We start from the raw sequence: 14354 nt of genomic DNA, 5'->3' as shown, positions 1-14354 counted from the left end.
TGTACCTTTTTCTTTTCATTACCTGAACTCCGGGGTGTTTCTGCTGCAATAGTTTTCTGGATAATGCTAAGTGTTCTTCACACCCCTGCTATTTAATTGGCGTTTTCCATAGCTGTCTGGGCAATTTGCTGCAAAGTCCTCTGTGCTGTGCTTGCAATTAACTTTAAGTGGATCGCACTCCTGCTGGGCAGAGAAGATGAAGTGTAAGCTGTTCAAGTTTGCCCTTCAAGTCCTGGGACCACAGAAACTTTGCAGGTGGTGTTCTGCCAGGATAAATGATGGCCTGGAAGTGAAAGGAGTGGCCCATTCAGGACATCTGACTTAAATTGATTCTTGAACTTATTTATATTTACTGGCTATTTGGTCTAGTAAATGAAAAATGATAATACCTCTCAGGGATATTGAGATGCAGTAGAATTTATGTCATTGTGCTTTGGAGGTAGAAATCCGTTATGAACGCGTTATTAGAATTAGCGTGTTGTCAGGACAAGATAGTTGCTTCTTGGATTGTTGCCATCTGCTGCACCAGCTTCCAGAAGAGCATCTGCCGAAAGAAGGGTGCTCCAGGCAAATGCACAATAGCTGCATTTGGGCCTAAGTCCCTGTGGGTTTCTCCTGTTCTCTTAGCTGGGCTGGGCTATGTGAACTTCAGAGGGTTAGTTTCTGCTTTAGTTTACAGTCCAGATTAGAAAGAGACAAGTGACTTCCCATCCCTGCCACCTTTTCCCTTGGCTCCATCCTGGTTTTCTACTTGGTCATCCCAGGATGGGACCCCCTTTGGGAAGCTGTACCAGGTTTGACTTAGTGCACCAGCGTCATGCAGTGGACCAGCCAGGCCTGTGAGAGTGACGGAAGAAGCACGGATGTCTGCCCAGGTCAGCTCTGTTTACATGACCTTTACTAAAGCCCCATTTCCTGGCACAGGGTTCCCATTGTTGCTCCCTGAGAACTCCATGTTCCTGATCCACAGTGGAGGGTGGACCCGGGAGGCTTGAGCTGCCTTAGAGCTAAGTTTTAAAAGTGTCTCCCACAGAGGTATAATGGACTGTCATGTGGAGAGGGTGCGGGAGGGCTGAGCAGGGGGCCTGGCTGCCCCACCCAGCTTCTGCTGGAGCGGCTCTGCTTTTATCTGCTTTATGGGTGGGATTCTACTTTAGATTTCGGTGAGGAAATAATATTGGGTACTTTTAAAAAGTTTGAAATTTATAGGCTTAGACATTAGAATATACCCTCTGACAAGAACATAAGATGTTTTAGAATCAAAAGCTTAGGAACCTAGAGGCAAAACCCAGAGCCGTTTAGCTGGTGGTGCCTCACCTGTTTTGCTCTAACGACCTTCAGGAATGGCGTTGCCTCTCTGTGTGTAGTCATTTCAGCCGTGGCACTGTCAGTATGCTCTCGGAGTCACAGATGTTCTCTCCCAGCTTTTCTTGTTTTCCTGTTGGATTTCTCATAGGGATTCATTCATTCCTCAAGTATCTGAATGCCGCCATGTGCAAAGTACTGCTAGGTGGGGAATGCAGAGGTGACTAAAACAGCCCCAGCCTTGAGAAGCTTCACCACTTTGAAGCACCTTGTATAATAATGGCTGTAACACAAACAAGTCAATGGCAGGTGCCCCAAGGATGCTGCGCCGAGTTCAGAGGGGGGACTGCAAGGAAAAGAGGAGCGGAAGATGACATCATAAACCTGAGTGACCTAAAAGATAGTACGTGATGAGAAACTGATCGTAGGGGAAGTGTGGGTTTTTGGCAAATGTTGGAGGTGAGTCACCAGGTGAAGCACCGCCAGCCAGTTGAAGTCAGTCATTGGTGCTGGGGAAGGTGAAGACTTTGCATATAAGGTAAATTTGTCTTTTAATCAACACATACTTATTGTACACTGTGTGTCAGCTATTAACGCTAGACACTGAGGGTTCAGCAGTAGCCTGCTACTGGATATAGTAGGTGTCATCACGGACACCATACCTGCTCTCAGGAAGCTTAGTCTGGGGGGGAAGACAGGTCTCAGCACGAAAGTACATGGACAGACAGGGAGCTGTGCAAGCACCTGGAGCTGTTTTCTTTGGCGCCATAGACAAAGCCTTTGACACAGCGCTTGGCCCATTGACACAGCGCTTGGCCCACATACACAGTCGGTGTATGTTTGTAGAGGGACTCAGATTACTTAGAGGGAAACACAGGTTGCGCTGGAACCGCAAGAAGTTGGAGGGAGAGCAGTTAGAGGTTATTTAAGTACAGTCGTCTGAGTGGTGGGGGTAGTGGGATGGATGGAGACTGACTGCCGATGAAGTAATTGATGGATTAATTGGGTGACAGGTTGAGAGAGAAGGAGTTAGGATTCGCTCCCAAGTTTCCTGCTTGATCTCTGTCCTGGTGTGACCCAGGGGCATTTGGAGAAAGAGCAGTTTGGGGGAATGGAGATGGAAGATGAGTCCACTTTAGGCTGTGATAAGCGTGTAGTGCCTTAAGCACATTCTACGTTTTTAGGAAATAGAGGCTAGCTGGTAAAGAGAAGAAGGAGGCTCGGGCAGATTCTAGGCAGCGGTTCTCAACCTGTGGGTCCGACCCATTTGGGGGGTCGAATGACCCTTTCAGAGGGGTCGCCGGGTACTTGTATGTGGGCGTATCTGCATGTGGGCCTGGAGACGGATAGAAGAGCGGTGTCTCGGTTCCTAAGACCATCAAAAATAAGTGTTTTCTGATGGTCTTAGGCGACCCCTGTGAAAGGTTGAGAACCGCTCTGTTCTAGAGGAAAATGCCCACATAAGGATTAAGGATTGAACAGGCGGAGGAACCAAAGCGGGAGCCGTGGGGACAGCAGTTCTCAACCTGTGAGTCGCGACCCCTTTGGGGGTCCAACGACCCTTTCACAGGGGTCGCCTAAGACCATCAGAAAACAAAAAGATATATTTACATTACGATTCATAACAGCAAAATTGCAGTTATAGAGTAGCAACGAAAATAATTTTATGGTTGGGGGTCACCACAGCATGAGGAACTGTATGTATTAAGGGGTCACGGCATTAGGAAGGTTGAGAACCGCTGCGCGGGGAGGTTACCAAAACCAGCACTACTGTGACAAATGCTGGCCTGGCAAGAACTGTCAGGTTCAAATAGCAGCCCATTATGTACAGGAGCATTTGAAACAGTCCAATATGGCAAGTAGGAGAGAAACAAAAGCGGGGCACCCTTACTGTTTGGTGATATGTCAATAATAGCTTATGAAGTGTTGAGAAAAAACTCTCATTAAAAGTTTCGGACTTCAAGATGATCGCGTGTCTTAGCCGTGGTGTACGTCCTGTACGTGTGTCCCTAACACTCTTGTCACTGCTTCCTACCAGGGGGAAGAGGTTGTCAGATGATACTTGGTTGAGCGGATGTAAACTGTGCTGTGACTCTGGGGAGACACGCTTCACTGTGCAGTTTGCAAGTGGAAATTAGGGCGGCTCCCCATATGTAATCTCAAATATTTCAGACAGAACTAAGCTATTAGCAGCTTCTCATCCCACTGCTGTCTTCTGTATGCCTCATTCTTATGTGTGTTTGAAAGAGCTGAATGATTTTCTGGCAGCAGATACAGTGCTTATGTAAACTTGCTGAGGAACTGCTTTATTTTAAACAAAGAACTGAGGGGCATGTAGAGACCCGAGCTGTCACCTGAAAGCATCAATCAGTTCGCTCTGTGTTTTCAGCGTGACTGTCTCCCTTATAAAGCTCCTATCCTCCTTCCCCTCCCTACCCCTTCATTGGCTTCTGTGTACTTGGTGTAATGCAGTCAACAGGCTCCTGGCAGCAGCCTAGAACTGTGGCTGCCCTTTTGCTGGCCGCCCGGAGAGGGCACAGTGACGTGCTGGTTAATGCTGAGCAACCCGAAAAGCTCTGTATCCAGCAGTTCCAAGAGCATTGAGGGAGGGGTGAGTATGTTTGAGTTTGGCTTGGCTGCTGAGCTTTTGCTGGAATGGCAGTCCACGCCACCATTCTTCATTTTTTAAAATCTGAAATCGCACTGCTAACAACTTGAGTATTTGCATAAAAGTGAGATACTGTTTTTTATTAATCCTTTAAATTTTTCAAGAGAAAATAAATTTATTTTTATAGTTGCAATAATAAAACAAATACTACAAATGTGTAGATTTCCAGGTTCTTTTTGTGTAAAGCCAAAGTTGCTGTCGGTTTTTTTTCCTTCATGCATTAGTAGTAATAAGTCTTAACTATGAACTTGAGGAAAATTAGTAATACATTGAAATATGGTAGCATCAGATTTTGGTTTATGATTCATTTAAAGAGATTGATCAGAAAAGATTAGACTTTTTTGACTTTTGATTAACCCAAAAATCAGTTGTGTATACAAACTGTGACCATGACATGTATGTGTGTGATAAATGAAAAGAATACTTGAAAATTTAAAGAAGTCTTGGGCTCATGACTTTAGGTTACCAAAATTTCATGTACAGAGTGAATACAAAATGCTTAGAATCTCTGTGCTTTAGTTAGAAGTTTGGGAGACTATATCAAGCACTGAACCTTGAAGGTTTACATTAGCAGCTTAATATTTTCTAATTAAATTTTTTGCTTAGCTAGGCTTACTCAACCAGTCTTATGTTATATTTTCCTATCTTCAAACTTTGGATAGAGAAATAGCACAAAAATATACATTCTGTTTAGATACATACAGTGCTCCCTATCTTTTCCTCTACTGTTTGATCAGAAAACTTAATCATCTCAATTCAAATGAAAATCTTTAACATATGGCATAGACACTGTGGGTGTTTTGAAATCTATAAGAAGAATCAATGCTGTTGGTACATTAAATGTATTTGTTCTAAAAATAATTTTGGAAGTTGCAAACACCCCCACATTAACACTTGTTACTTTATGACTAATGAGGAAATTAAACTTTGTTAAAATTTAAGTAGTTGGGGAATTTTAAAGCTGTTTTGAATTTTGCCTGAAATAACTCATATCCTTCTTGTGAAATATTCAGAGGATTTTTTAAATAAAAACAACTCAAATCAATCTTGTTAACTAAGAAAAGTCAGTCATTGCGTATACTCATGATGGTGGCAAATTAATATCTTTAGATTTAAAGGCTTATTTTCCCTGACTGTAATGCCTTAGTTTGTTTAAGCAGGAATTGTATTTGTGGTCCTTTCTTTTTGAAGAGCTTAGCTAAAAAACTGCAGGGACCCCACCCCTCCTTTTTTTTTTTTTTTTAAATTCAGGTTTTTAGGTTTTTATTGTCAACACACTAGGGTAGCAGTCGGGTTTTAAACTTTGACCTTAGTATTACAATTACATAGTAAGGTCACAATAAGTATAATGAAGGGAAAAAAATGATTTTTAAAGACAGCTTTATTGGATGTAATTTGTATACCATAAATTGACCTGTTTCAGTGTATGGAAAAGACTTGATTTTATGTAAAACAAAAACCCTTGGATTTACCTGAGCAGTGATTATAAAGTGAATTCCAGATGCCTCACCTGCCTGCCACCCACCCCCACCCCACCCCCATTTTGATTCAGTAGGACTCACACATAGATAAATATTAGGAGACTTGTTAAAATTAAAGATACTGTGTGGCGAGATTCTGAAATTCCAGTTCTTTTTAACCTCCTAATTGTTAATAAGATATTTTTATCTCTGAATTTTTAAACTTACGTAGTATTTTTAAGTTTAAAAATCTGAAATCATCCAGCATCAGATTACCATAGTAACAATACAAGTTTTTTAATTTGTGGAGGGGAGAGTCCTTCAAGTATTTCAAACTCATACTCTTGCTGTTCGTTTTGCCTTATATAAACTTCACAGCATTTTCAAGGGTGTCTGGGAAATGTCAATTTTTTTTTTACTTTCACAAATTGGAAATGCCACATTCAGGCAACTTCTGGGGAAGGAGGAATAAAAAGCTGTTACTGTGAAGCTAGGTTTGAACATTAAACTTTCATCTACTTTTAGTATGAAGTGTTTACAAAGAATTTCAGTAGACTTTCTTATTCCCTGCACGGCAATTTAATTTGGAAGGGAAGTATCAAAGTGTGAAAATGAGGAAAAAAGGCCGCCTACATTAGCTACCTGAGGACCCGGTCCCCTACACTAACCTTCTTTGCCAGTGTGCAGTGTGGGAAGAACTGATGCTTTCAAACCACCAGTTCCTTCAGCTTTCCTTAGGAAGCAGCCTCCTTCTGCTTACAAAGAAGTGAGAACTGTGTGGATGAATGAAGTAGACTTTGAAATTGTCATTGGTAGATTTAGTGGGTTTATTCCTTCCTTGAGGAATTCGAAGTGCAAAGCCTGCAGTACAGTGGTTTCCATTTTTGACATTTAACTTGTGTTCTTAGTCCCATTGAGTTACTTGACTGCAGTGGGTGCAGCCTGCTGAGAGCTGCTGTTCAGATGCCCCTCCTTAGGCCAGAAAAGCATTGTTTATTAGACTGTTTCTCATGAGGACTAAGTGCCATGTGGAGGTTATTTATTACCAAAGTATCATGGTTAGCTTTTTATGCAATAGGAAACATTTCCACAGACTGCCCTCAATCATTTTATAATACTCAGAAATAACATTATAGTAATACGTCTAATTAAACAAATTAGAGCTATTTAATAGAAATCTGAAAATCTGATTATATTTTTCTAAAAACTTTACTCTTTATGCTGTCTTAAGTACATTACATTCTTTTAGGTACAGTTGTCTTAAACTAGGTTTTAATCTACAGATCTCCATACTTTGTCCTTGTTTCTGTATTTTCTCTCATAGCTGTTAATGTGATTTTCTGACAGTTTTTCCCCAAGTAATTTTTTCATCATTCGACACAGTCAACAGACTAAACTCATCATTGCATTATTTCAGGATGGCACTGCCTTCCTCCCACATTTCAAGTTGTTCACACGCCCGCAGAGTGAAGTCAGAACTTCTTACCTGTGCAGCTAAGATCTTCTAGAATTTTGAGGAAAGAGAATGCCATATTAATAAATACGTTTGTACAGCGACTGCTAATTTATCTTTCCAGTTGTGTTTCTCTCCTAGGCTCCAAAGCTGAATTATAGGCTAGTCATTTTACTTCTCCGGACAGCCTTTGCTTTCCTCGGCCTTTCTAGAATACCTCGTCCCCTCTGTTCCTTTTCTTCCTGTTGTTCAAAGGCTAACTCATAGCGCAGATCTTTTGCAGTTAAAAATTTCCTAATCAGTCCAGCTCACAAAAATCTTTTCTTCTATCGATCTCTAAGAAATGATCTATTCTACTCCTTTTGTGTTCATTCTAGGCTGAGCTCATTTTTCACACCCTCTAAGTAGCCTTTCAGGATTTTTCCAGTTAAGATAATTTAGCTTCTAGACGTTTCCTGAAATGAGAACTTAATTTCTTATTTCTCTGATGCTTTTCTAATATTGTTTTTTGTGTGGGTCTTATTCCTCCCTTTCAAACATATGAGTTCTTGTAAACAATACTGTTCATTGCTGACTTTTTCTTTACCTTTCCCAGTACCTTGTATAGTACTTTCCACAGAATTGGTGTTCATTAATATTCCTTGGCATTTGAATTGGAATGCCGTGCACATTTAGAGTTAGAAGAAATCTTAGAGAGCTGACTTACTGTGACTTCTAGTTTGAGTCTTGATAGCAACTGACCAGATGAGCGAGCCTGTTTGGAAGCTCTCAGGGAATTCTAAATTTTGACGGCTCATATCCAGGTTCTATCCTTTAAGGGCATCACAGACTAGTCCATTTTTTATGGAATGTCCTTTAAATATTTGAGTAATATCTGATGTTTTAACATTTACTATGTGACACTCTATGATAAACATTTTTTTAAACCTAAAGAATGAAGATTTTTATTAAGCATTCTGATTTGCATTTAGTAGCCTGCAAATATTCTGTACCACAGTCCATCCATAGTTAGTCAAACCCAGTAGCAGTTCGTTTTTGCAGAACACGAAGTGGGACGAAACTTCCTTCACTTGACATGTTACCTGCTCATAGGCAGGTAATGCGTTGCGCTCCATTTGTGACCTCTAATGTGTGAGGAAGAGTATCCAGATAATTCATGAAAATGATTATGAAGGAGTGATTTAGATTGGATTTCACAGCATGCAAAATATGAAAACATCAAGACATAAAAATGATATAAATATGCGTGCTGATACAAAAACCTGAATAGGGAAGTTCTCAAGAACAAGTAATTTGTTTCCTGCTGCCACAGGGAGGAAGTCACTTAAAATAACAAAATCGCCTGTCCCCAAATTTTGCTATTGATGCATAAAACCGAGAAGAGTAATGTACACAGCAGTGAACACACCAGGATAATGTTGGTATTCAGCAAGACTTCAAAATTATGCAGGCTTTAAAAATTATGAAACGTATGGTTAGTTCAAATATTAGTTCTGACGGCTGCTTCAGGGGCTTACTGCACTGATCACACATGCAATACATCAGTCACAAGGTTCCAGAATGCCTTGTGTTGATTTGAAAAGAGCATTTGTATCTCCTAAGAGTTCAAGTTTATTTAACTTGAAATGTGGTTGTAAATATATATGATATGCTGTATAGTTAAGATCAACAGACTGCAGTATTTCCTTTTTTAATGTTAAGGTACATTTTAAACACGAGGACCACATCAATGAAGTCAAATTTAAGAAAGTTGTACTTTATTTTTTTGACGATCATGAAATCAAAGGCTTAAAGCTTTACTGTGACACAGCAGCACTTCCCTTTGGCTGTTGCCTCATTCTAATCAGTTATTGTATCCTTTATTATTTACTCAAAATTATAAAACATAATCTAGTTCTATATTTTAGATAGAAGACTTGGATCTTACTAAAAACTGATTAAAATAATAATGAAGTAGATTAGTAGATCCTTGTAGGGATTTTTTATATTATCCATTATTTTATTTTTAAGAAGATCCCATACTCATTGTAAACTATATGATCACTCTCTTTCTTTTTTTCTGCATCAAATGTGGACTGTATAGAACAGTGATTTTCAGTCTGGATATTCTGAAACTGCCAACTGCTTTGATTTATTTTTGGTCAAGATATTTAATCCATCTTGAAATTTTAATTTACTGTAAAATCTGAGATTTTCATGTTTACTTGTTTCATGTTTTTGATTTTTTTTTTTTTTTTTAGCTCAGCCATCCTGCCACCTGTTGGCAGCTCAGCAGCAGCTCACCTCGGGCTGGGCATTGAACTGCTGTTGCTCAGAGCTCAAACTCTTCAGCGAGCTCTTACCCAATTGAGCCACTCGGCCGGCCCCCATGTGTTTACTTATTTTTAAAAAATGCTCTTAATTTCTTTTTCCGATGTTTCCTCATTATTGGAGTAATTTTTAAAGTTCTTATTTCTTTTATCCATGTAATAGGTACTTTTTTGTAAAAGGTACAGGATTTGAAAAACTCCTTTTATTCTCTAACACATTTATAGTTTTCTTCCTATTTCTTTCTTTTAAAGATTTTTATTGGGGAATTGGGGGATGGGAACAGCCATGGGGAATTGGGGGAAGGGGAACAGACAAGTTGCTGTCGTCTTGTTCTTCAGTCTAGTTGTGGAGGACGTTGCCTCACTGGCCCAAGTTGGCACCATCATTGCACTCTTCACAGGCGAGGCAGATCAGTCGCCGGCTTCTGGATGGCCGCTCACTGCGGCTGCTGGCCGCTCACGCTGGCCGCTGGCTACACACGGTAGCCCATGGCAACCCACTGCAGCAGGGGCTGCAGCCTATGCCATCGCCAGCGACTCACGGCAGCCCAGCTCCAGGTTGAGCTATTGTTCAGCATGTTAGCTGTAGAATGCAGTCACTGGCCCTCATATGTGGGATCCAAACGGGGGCCCTCTGGCGTCCCAAGTCAGCTCTTAACCAACGCGCCACTCGGCCGGCCCACTTCCTATTTCTTTAGATGTCTCTTCTTTTTCACTTCCCCTTCTACTGATTATCCCATAAATATTTGCTTTCCCAGGATTCTCTCCCTAGCTCCCTCCTGTTTTTCTTGGGTGACCTCAGCCACTCCGTCCAGCTCAATAGTTGCTTTTTGCTTACCACTTACATGCTTTTGGTTCTTAAATTTATATTTCTAGTCTAGATCACTTGCCTACTACAGGATATCCCACTTTCAGTGGTACCTCAAATTTATCATGTGCAAAATGGAATTCATTCTCTCCTTCTTTTTGGTACCTTTCCCCCATCCCCAAATGTACCTTCCTCTGTTCCTTGGTCCTCTGCAGGAAGCAGTTTGTCTAGCCATTTCTTTCATGCTGCACAACTTTATGCTTGTTTGCAAATTAAAACCACACTGTTTAAACCTCTGAGCCTTCCCCTCTTTGCCTAATCTCTACTTTTTCTTCAAGACTTAATTTAGTTATTACTAAAGGTTAGGTATTTCCCCCATAGCAACCTGTTCTGTCGTAGCTGTTGTCACACACAGTCCTAATCCTCTCTGCATGTGATGATCTTCCCCCACCAGATGCTGAGCTACTGCAGACCCGAGACCGTGGCCTGTGCTGATACTCCCTTAATGTGGCCGAGTTCCTGGGGCATGCTGGGCCTCATGAAAACTCGCTGAAAGAATAACTGTGATTGGGTATAAGTGTTTTTCCTGACATGCAGTATTTGTTGACTTTAAGAGGGTAGCAGTTGCACACTTGTCCCCCTGTGAGTTTGGAATCAATTGAGAGAAATATAAAAATCAATCTGATACAAGTCACAATACCAGTTTTATGATTAAAGCTGGATCAGAGAGAATGTGGCTTGACTTTTGTCTATCCTCAGGCTTCCTACTTGCTTTTCCTCCAAATCTAGACTTTCTAGCGATGTGTCTGAGGAACACTCCAGATTGGCAGAACACACGCGGTTGGTTACTCAGCCTTCTGCCAGAAGGACACACTGACTCAGCGCTCTTGGTAATCCCATAGTGGTCACGTAGAGACAGGCTTCCAAACAGATGTACTGTCACACAAAGGCAGGAAGAATGAATCGCAGAAAGAGAAACCCTTGAGAGTTCATTCGTTCATTTGTTCATTCATTCATTCATTCACTTATTCAACAGATAGGTAATGAGATCTCACTGTGTGCTTTTCCCCGACTCCCCCACTCCCCCCACCCCCCGTGTTGGCAGGTATGCGGGATACAGATCTGGAACTTATGTTTCAGGGCATGCTCAATTCCTTCTTCAAGACTTGCCAGTAAAATAAGTCTCTCCTCCTCTCTGATACCACAGCAGAAGCCTTCTGTGGGGTAGGTGTGGCAAGAGAATAGTTGCTTCGAAAAGCATAGCCCGTTCTCTAGCCATTGCTGGTAAAATAAATCCCAAGAACTGTGGTTATTTTAAGGACACCTTAAATACATGAAATGCAAAGAGGCATACCAGAGCAGTGTTTTAGGAAAAGGGAACATTTCTACGATCAGGTCATATTTTAGAGAAAAATGTGAAAACTCTGATGGTGATCATTTGTTTTTTATGACTCTCTTTGCAATACTTAGGGTTTTAAAGGCCATTTAGTACCTCGCCCTGATTTATTTCCAGCATGGCTCTGCCAAGTATTCATTTATCCACATTGCTTAGGAATTCTAGTCCACAGGGAGATACGGTGGCAGCATTTCAAAGGAACGGGGAAGTTCTAGAGCTCTCAGCCACAAATTCCAGCGCAGTTTTGGCTGATAGGTCTTTCTCACGTCAGCATCTTCTGTGAAGTGATTCCCGAATGCCCTAGCATTTGTCATCTCTGTCACTCATTTGGTCTCCTATATAGAGCTTTATATGATTCATTTATTGTAATGTATTAGATGGTCTTAGGTGCAGCCTGCATTCTAACTTTTTATTCACTGTATAACTTAGATAAGTACAGTGTCCCAAGTACCTACAGTACACAATAAGAAAAAGCCATGACCTTGGTTCTTTAAATCGTTATGTAGGTTCTTAGGAGCAGTGGTTCCTAAACGTGGGTGTGCATGATGGTCATAGTAGGAAGGAGGGGTGGCTTTTAGAAACAGGAGTTCCAGTATCCTGTCCCTAGAGATTGACTCAGCAGGTCCTGATTGGGGCTAGGGAGTATTCAGTTTAAAAAAATACCATGGGAGGTTGTTCTTCAGCTGGCTTGTAGAGCACCCTAAGAAAGCACTGGGCCATGAAAACAAAGTTTGCTTAGGAAGGGTGTCTTAAGAGGTAGCCTTGTACCATAAGAGAATAAACATTCACACAGGAGAAGTGGAAGACTCAATGCGTGTTGATTTCATTAGGGAACTTGATGGTGGTATTTGTTCCCTGAAGATGTGTTAAGGTTGAGTGTGGTGTGGAAATCAGCCTAATTAGGTCTTTATAATTCTACCTAGAGACCGAGGGAGAATTCAGCCATTTGCCATTGCTATGATTTTGTTTGCATCAGTCTTGTTTTTAGTAAAGGAATACTAGTTTCCTATAACATTGCTTTCTTACAGTGTTGTTATAGTTTAAGGATCAAGATGTCAGGAGCCAGTTCGGTCCATTATTCATACGCCCCGGAGGCCTAGCTTAGCACCTTCGCTAGAGAAGGCATTTTATAAAACCTTTACTTACACATGTTCTAGGGGATTTCTCCTTTCATGAGCTTTCTGCAAAAATTATTACATTATTTGATATTTTAAGGTTGTAGTTGTAGACCAGAAAGATTGAAGCTTAGGTATTTTTACCAGTCCTCCATATTTTCTTTGTTTCTCCCCCTTACCTCTCTCTTTATCTGACCTGGCTGGATTGTTGTTGCTTTTTCTCATTTTGTATCTGTAACTGAAAAGTTGATTACTTCGTTTGCTGCCTTTAGACATGTCCCAATACTCAGTCTAAGGTAATCCTAGGTCCTCGGTTGCCTGGGGCCGTCCTGATTGGTGCTCCTGGTCCTGGCATAACTATTAACAGCACCCTCCCTCACTCTCAGGATGCTAAATTATTCACGCAGCCTTGGACCTTAGAATCATCTAAGTCATCTAAGTCAGTGATTTGCCTGCCTTTGTCCATTAGAGGCCCTTCAGGGGCTCTGCAGGCTCCTCTTTGGTCAGGTTACTGGTAATGCCTTTCTGTATTTTGATTGTTAATGTGAGTGAGGATTCGTAGACCTCAGCCTTTGAAATCCTTTAGTAAGTAGCACTAGTAGTATCTTTATTTTTAAAGAGAAATTTGACTTGTTTACGTAGCATTTTAAATTTATTTTAGTCTTATTTTTGAACTATGGAAAGTTTTTTCTGTCTCAAGAAATTTTTGCCCTTTCAGAATGGTATAAAAATGGGTGAGATTGATTAGCTATGTGTAGGGATTGATATAACAAAAACAGTTTTCAAAAAGACACTTAAAGAACAATATTCCACACTGTTCCAAGAAATTTACAAGAAATTCTAACTAAAGGAAAAGTTGTAGGTTCAGTTCCTTTTCTCCATTTTCAAATTAAATGAAATTGCCACTAATCATTTGGATATACACTGATGTCAGTTTTTGTTTATCTTTGAAGAACACCTTTTCTTAAAGTAAGATAGTTCTGACTTTTTGGCTAACTTTTTATACAGTTGACCCCTGAACAACACAGGTTTGAACTGCACAGGTCCTCTTATATGTGGGTTTTTTTCCTCCAATAAATACTGTAAATGTATTTCCTATTCCTTATGATTTTATTAATATTTTCTTTTCTCTAGCTTACTTTATTATAATACAGTATATAACACATATAGCATACAAAATATGGGCCAAGCAACTGTTTATGTGATTGGCAAGGCTTCCAGTCAACAGTAGGCTATTAGTAGTTCTGTTTTGGGGGAGTCAAAAGTTATACTCACTTTTGAATGCATAGGGTGTGGGGGTCGGCACCCCTAGCCCCCACATTGTTCAAGAATCAACTATATTATGTATTTGCTCCTAGAAGCAGAAAATAAACGTTTTTATAGAAAGCCCCAAAGATTGATTTGTTGAAATATACTCCAGAGATGGAAACTTGCAGAACCCTTTATGACTGCCCGCTGTTTCCCTAGCTGAGCATTGAATCTCCTTCTGAAGATGAGGGAGTTTTTTGGGGTTTTTTTTCCACTAGAGTTTTTGTTAGACTGTTTTAAGTAGGACTTTTTTGACATATCATTGCTTAGTGTCTTACTTTCTCAGTTCCATTTAAGTTCTACATAATCTGATATGCCTTTCGCCCTTCCTCTGTTTTTTTTTTCCACTCTTAATTGTGGTCCTTCACTTTGTCTACCACCTCTGCATACCTCTCCTCTCCCCCCAGACGTACTAATTATGAATTGTGCCAAGTAAATCGCAGTATAATCGTACCATGGCTTGGGTTCAAGAGGAAAGTTGTCGCTCACATCCTGTTTTAAAAACCAGTTACACATGGAGAAGATGCGATCC

The sequence above is a fragment of the Hipposideros armiger genome, unplaced genomic scaffold (genome assembly GCF_001890085.2).
Source record: "Hipposideros armiger isolate ML-2016 unplaced genomic scaffold, ASM189008v1 scaffold_629, whole genome shotgun sequence".
In the NCBI taxonomy this organism is placed as follows: domain Eukaryota; kingdom Metazoa; phylum Chordata; class Mammalia; order Chiroptera; family Hipposideridae; genus Hipposideros; species Hipposideros armiger.
Note: the sequence above shows the minus strand (reverse complement) of the source record.